Source organism: Phocoena sinus, chromosome 21, assembly GCF_008692025.1.
Source record: "Phocoena sinus isolate mPhoSin1 chromosome 21, mPhoSin1.pri, whole genome shotgun sequence".
Lineage (NCBI taxonomy): Eukaryota > Metazoa > Chordata > Mammalia > Artiodactyla > Phocoenidae > Phocoena > Phocoena sinus.
The window spans coordinates 16991290-16998814 of NC_045783.1; the positions used below are offsets into that span (position 1 = coordinate 16991290).

At 39.5% G+C, this 7525-nt stretch overlaps 1 pseudogene; it reads left to right on the forward strand.

The window, feature by feature from the left end:
* The first annotated feature begins 5609 nt into the window (after positions 1–5609).
* LOC116746721 lies at positions 5610–7318 on the forward strand (annotated as a pseudogene).
* Positions 7319–7525: the final 207 nt, after the last annotated feature.

A 7525-nucleotide genomic window follows, 5' to 3' on the forward strand; every position in this document is an offset into this window, starting at 1 on the left:
ACCACATGTGGATATTGACCACTTGAAATGCACTAGTTCAAATTAAGTTGTGCCAGAAGTGCAAAATACAATCTGGATTTCAAAAACTTAGTACGAAAAAATAATGCAAAATACCTCATTAAAATTTTTAATTGATGCCATGTTTAAATGATAATACTGTGGATATACTGAGCTCAATTAAATATATTATTAAAATTAATTCCACCTGTTTCTGTTTTGACTTTTTTAACACGGCCACTAAAAAATTTAAAATTAAAAATGTCTTAATTACCCATTTATCCAAAAGAATTAAAAGCAGGATCTCAAAGAGATATTTGTACACCCATATTCATACCAACATTATTTACAATAGCCAAAAGGTGGAAATGACCCAAATGTTCATCAACAGATAAATGGATAAACAAAATATGATATGTCCATACAATGAAATCTTATTCAGCCATAAAAAAAGAATGAAGTACTGACACATGTTACAACATGGTTAAACCGTGAGAAAATTATGCTAAGTGAAAGGGGCCAGTCACATAGTATGTGATCCCATTCACATAAAAGTTCATAATAGAGAAATCTGTAAAGACAGAAAATAGATTAGTGCTTGCTAAGCTCTGGGGGCAAGAAGATGGGGTGATAGCTAAAGGGTACAGGGTTTCTTTTTGGGGTGATTAGAATGTTCTAAAATTGACTATGGTGATGGTTGCATGTATCTGTGAATATCCTAAAAACCACTAAATTGTACACTTCAGATGGGTGAATTCTATGGCATGTGAATTATATCTCAATAAAGCTGCTTTATTTTTAAAGAAAAAAAGGGGGGCATCAGAAAAGGTAATCTAGGTGGAAAAGAGGGAGAAGAAAATTTCAGGCAGAGGAAGTGGCAGCTGCAAGCAGACAAAGCTGTAAAAGGGCAGATTTGTTCTTTCCCCTGATGGAAACCCCACAGTTCAGGGTTTCCAACACCACCATGGCACAGGAGCAGAATCCTTACCAGGTGAAGCTCTCCAGGTTGACCCTGCCCACAGCACTGCCGACTGCTCCCCTAAATGTGCATGCATGCATACACACTGAAACTTGTACCCCTCCTGTACCCTTCCTGGAAATGATTAGGAAAAGAGACTGCACAGAAGAAGAGAAAAAAATAAAAATAAAAACCCTGCATTTTTGCAGTTGCAGTGGTTAATAGAATGCATTAACCATTAACTTGTTAGCAAAGCTACGTAATTAGCATAGTTGCTAAGAGCCACAGAAGCTGCTAAACAAAGATAATGTAACTTCTTGAACTAACGAATCACATGGGAGTATTTATAAAATCAGGAGCGGTGGGGGTTTTTTTCTTACTGAATTGCGTGAAAATACCGTATATTTGAAACACAGAAAAATGCTTTTTCCCCAACAGCATTTTAAAAGCCAGAAATATGACTAACACCATTCCATTAAAGAACTGAAACACTTTGCATTATTGCTTTTTACAGTCCTCTCTAAGTCTACACTCCTCACCCAACTGAATAAAAGGCTGCTAAACTGCTACAGTGCAGGGGAACTTTTGACCGGTGATTCACTGAACTAGCAGAATGATGGAAAGGCTGACCTGCTCAGCCTACAAATGAAAGAAGAGAATCCAAGATGAAACTGTATTGTTATGTGACCTGTTCACCCCTTGTACTTGAAACAAGATGGAGACATCAGGATTCACCCCACAATTAAAGCTGGAATGCTATTCTCCCAAACAGAAGCAGAAGGCTACATGGTACAAATGGCACCTGTCATGTGACTGAAAACATGAAGAGAACTATGGTACTTTTCAGTCCTTTTTTTTTTTTTTTTTCATTCAAATACCTGTGGATTCATTACCAAAGCTTGTTGAATAATCTCTCAGGTAGTAAAGAAGTCAGGAAAAAACAGAACTTAATTATACACCCTTTTCCACATTTTCAAAATGTATCCTAGTCTTGGCCAGGAATGCTTTAGGTTCCTAAACGGTGATTTATGTGATCCCATGACATGGCCTAATAAGACTAGCATGCAACTAGCATATATTCAAAACCCAAACTTGGGATGCACCGTGTGGTATTAAGGACCCAAACAAGGCAAAATTTACTTCTCTTTCACATCACTTTCTGGAGGCGGGCAGGTGGTTCAGAGTGGGTGAGCAGCTCTGTCTCATGAAGTCATCCAGGGGCTCTGATGCTTTCTGCCTCCTTCTGACATCCCTCAGGGAATTCTAATTAGCCACATAGTTAAAACTGTCTACCCACAATGTCTACATTTTATCCTATGGGAAGAGGCAAAGGGAGAAAGTGGATACAAAAATCTCCTTTTAAAGGCATTTCCTTGCTGGGGGGCTTAGACACGCAGCCTTGCCTTTTTGTAAGGGAGGTTGGTCTATGTGGTCTCTTGCTGGGCAGCCATATGCCCAGAAGGGTAGGACTTTTGATGCTAAGGAAGCTGGGAGATGGACACTGGAGGAGTTAGTGCAGCTACACTTGGTTTAACAAAGCATTTTTTTGTTTCTTCTCAATGCAGGAGTCTGCACACTTTGAATGAGTTGGATTTTTTAAAGTATTTGACACTTTTTAACTCACCTGCATACTTTTCTATATATTCCATAATTTTCCATGCAACTCCATCCTCCCAAACTCTTGTACTGTGTCCCTAGAAATGGACTATCTGTATCAGTTCCCTAAATCTTCTCTTAGAACCTTAAGTTCCACTTTGAAAATGCCCTTCACCTCCTTGCCATTGGTGAAGACTACTTTCCCAGGCTCCTTCTCAAGAGGAAGCAGTATTTTTTCTCTTCCTACCCCACCAAATATGTAATGGCTTAAGGTGGGACAGGTACCCTCCTAGCTCCCACTGATATGGCCAAACTGTTTCTCCTTCTTTCTTCTTCAAAAGCCCCAGTTCCCTGAAGCATGTGCTATTCGACTCTACCACCTGCTATTCCCTGGAATCATTTTCAGACTTCCCATGTTCTTTCCTTCATGCACCAAGGAATTTAGTGCCAAGTTCTGTCTTTCCCTCATCCCTCCTCTTGTTATCATTTTCAGTGACATTAGCTTCCATGTGGATAATCCATCCAGCAGTGAACTCTCAAATCCTTTGTCTCCTCTCTTGCAATTCTCTTTCCTCTGCCACACCATAAGGCCCACACTCATGATCATGCCTCAGCCCTTGCCATATAACAATGAATGTACCACCCTAAAGGTATTAAATTTAACAACTCACTCTCCACTAGTCCTTTGTGTCTTCCCAGCACACTCTAGGATACCTACTTCAACAACTTTCCAACGTTGTAAACCACAAATCCACTGACTTTATAATGTTTTTATTACTCTTCATCCCCTCCTTCCTTACTTTGCTCTTTCCCACCTTAGAGTCCAGGGCCTATCATTAAAATAATCATATTATTAAATTACATAAATTATAACTAGAGATTTTTGTTCCATTTAATTCACACAACAAAACAATATCCCTGGTTAAACACAATTATTCTCTTACTTAGCCCTGTCACTGAGTAGCTGCAATGATTTTTCACACTTTAACTTCATGGCTGCTAATCTAAAACTCATACTTTTCATCTTGTTTATGTTTTCCTTTGCTGTGCAAAACCTTTTAAGTTTCATTAGGTCCCATTTGTTTATTTTTATTTCCATTTCTCTAGGAGGTGGGTCAAGAAGGATCTTGCTGTGATTTATGTTATAGAGTGTTCTTCCTATGTTTTCCTCTAAGAGTTTTATAGTGTCTGGCCTTACATTTAGGTCTTTAACCCATTTTGAGCTTATTTTTGTGTATGGTGTTACAGAGTCTTCTAGTTTCATTGTTTTACACGTAGCTGTCCAGTTTTCCCAGGACCACTTATTGAAGCGGCTCTCTTTTCACCATTGTATATTCTTGCCTCCTTTATCAAAGATAAGGTGACCATATGTGCGTGGGTTTATCTCTGGGCTTTCTACCCTGTTCCATTGATCTATATTTCTGTTTTTGTGCCAGTACCATACTCTCTTGATTACTGTAGCTTTGTAGTATAGGCTGAAGTCAGGGAGCCTGATTCCTCCAGCTCCGTTTTTCTTTCTCAAGACTGCTTTGGCTATTCGGGGTCTTTTGTGTTTCCATACAAATTGTGAGAATTTTTGTTCTAGTTCTGTGAAAAATGCCATTGGTCGTTTGATATGGATTGCACTGAATCTGTAGATTGCTTTGGGTAGTATAGTTATTTTCACAATATTAATTCTTCTAATCCAAGAACATAGTATATCTCTCCATCTGTTTGTATCATCTTTTCTTTCATCAGTGTCTTATTTTCTGCAGACAGGTCTTTTGTCTCCTTAGGTAGGTTTATTCCTAGGTATTTTATTCTTTTGTTGCAATGGTAAATGGGAGTGTTTCCTTAATTTCTCTTTAAGATTTTTCATCATTAGTGTATAGGAATGCAAGAGATTTCTGTGCATTAATTTTGTATCCTGCAACTTTACCAAATTCATTGATTAGCTCTAGTAGTTTTCTGGTAGCATCTTTAGGATTCTCTATGTACAGTATCATGTCATCTGCAAACAGTAACAGCTTTACTTCTTTTCTGATTTGGATTCCTTAATGGGAGAAAATATTTGCAAATGAAGCAACTGACAAAGGATTAATCTCCAAAATTTACAAGCAGCTCATGCAGCTCAATAACAAAAAAACAAACAACCCAATCCAAAAATGGGCAGAAGACCTAAATAGACATTTCTCCAAAGAAGACATACAGATTGCCAAAAAACACACGAAAGGATGCTTAACATCACTAATCATTAGAGAAATGCAAACCAAAACTACAATAAGGTATCACCTCACACCAGTCAGAATGGCCATCATCAAAAAATCTACAAACAATAAATGCTGGAGAGGGTGTGATGAAAAGGGAACCCTCTTGCACTGTTGGTGGGAATGTAAATTGATACAGCCGCTATGGAGAACGGTATGGAGGTTCCTTAAAAAACTAAAAATAGAAGTACCAGATGACCCAGCAATTCCACCACTAGGCATATACCCTGAAAAAACCATAATCCAAAAAGAGTCATGTACCACAATGTTCATTGCAGCTCTATTTACAATAGCCAGGACATGGAAACAACCTAAGTGTCCATCAACAGATGAATGGATAAAGAAGATGTGGCACATATATACAATGGAATATTATTCAGCCATAAAATGAAACGAAATTGAATTATTTGTAGTGAGGTGGATGGACCTAGAGTCTGTCATACGGAGTGAAGTAAGTCAGAAAGAAAAAACAAATACCGTATGCTCACACATATATATGGAATCTAAGGGGGAAAAATGGTTCTGAAGAACCTAGGGGCAGGATGGGAATAAAGATGCAGACCTACTAGAGAATGGACTTGAGGATACGGGGAGGGGGAAGGGTAAGCTGGGACGAAGTGAGAGAGTGGCATGGACATATATATACTGCCAAACGTAAAATAGATAGCTAGTGGGAAGCAGCCGCATAGCACAGGGAGATCAGCTCGGTGCTTTGTGACCACCTAGAGGGGTGGGATAGGGAGGGTGGGAGAAAGACGCAAGAGGGAGGGGATATGGGGATATATGTATATATATAGCTGATTCACTTTGTTATAAAGCAGAAATTAACACACCATTGTAAAGCAATTATACTCCAATAAAGATGTTAAAAAAATAAAACTCATACTTATTGCTATCCAGCTGTTCTGCTACATTTCCCTTGTAAACAATATCCCAATATCCAAGACATCTGAGTATCTCACGTCTTCTCTTTCCTCCTCTTCCTTCTCAGCTGCGGAATTGAAGCAACCCAACAGAAACTCCCTCATCTTCCCGCCACCAACTACAATCTACCAGAGCTTTGCCTCTTCTTGTGACAACATCAAGGTGTCCCTATTCCTATCACAAGGCCACACCTCCACCTGCACTCTGGGCCCCATCATCTCTCACCAGCTCAAAGACTGTGTTTCAGCCCATATCCCCTGTCTCCCCTGCATCATCATAACTTCCTGTACACTAGGTAATTCTCATCAACATAGAAACCAACTGCAAAATATCCCTCAGTTAAAAACCCTCCCTTAGGAGAAGTAGCCGCAGCGGTGAGGAGAGCCATGGGTCAGGCGGCCAAGGTTTTACAGCTCTTTAAAACACTGCACAGGACCAGACAACAAGTTTTAAATAATGATGCTATGGCATTAGAAGCAGCCAGAATAAAGATAAACAAAGAATTCAAATGTAAAGAAGTGAAACTTCTCCTAAGAAAACAGAAGAGCTAATAAAAATAGATTCTAATGTTGGATTGATACTGAGAACATCTGTTATACAAGGTATTCACACAGACCACAATATGCTGAAATTGATCCCTAGGAAAGACCTTCTTATAGAAAATTTGCCATATTGTGATGCACCAACTCAGAAACAATGAATTTTTTTAGAATAAAATTAAGTCTTTGTCATTTTTAATTTTAAAATATATAACTCTGGCTAAACTCCTGGAAATGCAAATATTTTTCTCTGAAATGGCATATTGAAAATGAGTGCATTAGAGTATAGTTTCATAATTAAAAAAAAAAAAAAACCCTCACTTGACTCGAGGTCTCTGTCTCTTTCCCTCATTTCCACTCCCTCACATCACATCCTCTCTTCCTCCCATTCCAGTCAAGCATCCATCCCATGGCTTCCTCGAAGCTCCATGCTGCCAAATACAGCAATTCCTTTCCTTGTTGCATCTTATTCTGCTTCTCAGCAGGATTTGACAGAGCTGATCATAACTGTTGAAACACTGGCTTCTATGACATCATATTCTTTTGGTTCTCCCTCTACTTCTCTGGCTACTCTTCAGTCTTCTTTGATGACCTCTCTTCCTCTACGAGACTTCTAAATCCAGGTTTTTGCCCTGAGCCTTCTTCCCTTCTCTATTGATCGTCTCTTCTGGCTAAGCTAATTCAGGCCCATGCTATTAAATCCTACCTCTAAGCCAATAACTCTCAAATTTATATTTTCTAGTACTGACGTCCAGACTAGTATGTCTAACTGTCTTCTCAATAACACTACTTAAATGTCTAATAGGCCTTTGAAACTTAACACATCCAAAGCAAGACTCTTGACTTTCAACCCAAGTAAATGGTACTATCCAACCAGTTGTTCAGGCCCAAAGTCTAGAAGTCCCCTCCTTTTCTCCTCATTCCCCACAGCTAGCCCACTAGTTGAACCACCCTTTTCCCTCTATTGCAATTATACCATCCTACTCCTACTCGTTATCTATTTCCTAAACTATTATAATAGCATCTTAACTGATTTTCCTAATTTAATTCTTGCCCTCTTATAACCCCTTATCCACAAAGGGACCACAGTGATTTTTTTTTTTTTTTTTTTGCGGTACGCGGGCCCCTGACTGTTGCGGTCTCTCCTGTTGCGGAGCACAGGCTCCGGATGCGCAGGCTCAGCGGCCATGGCTCACGGGCCCAGCCGCTCCGTGACATGTGGGATCCTCCCGGACCGGGGCACGAACCCGTGTCCCCTGCATCGG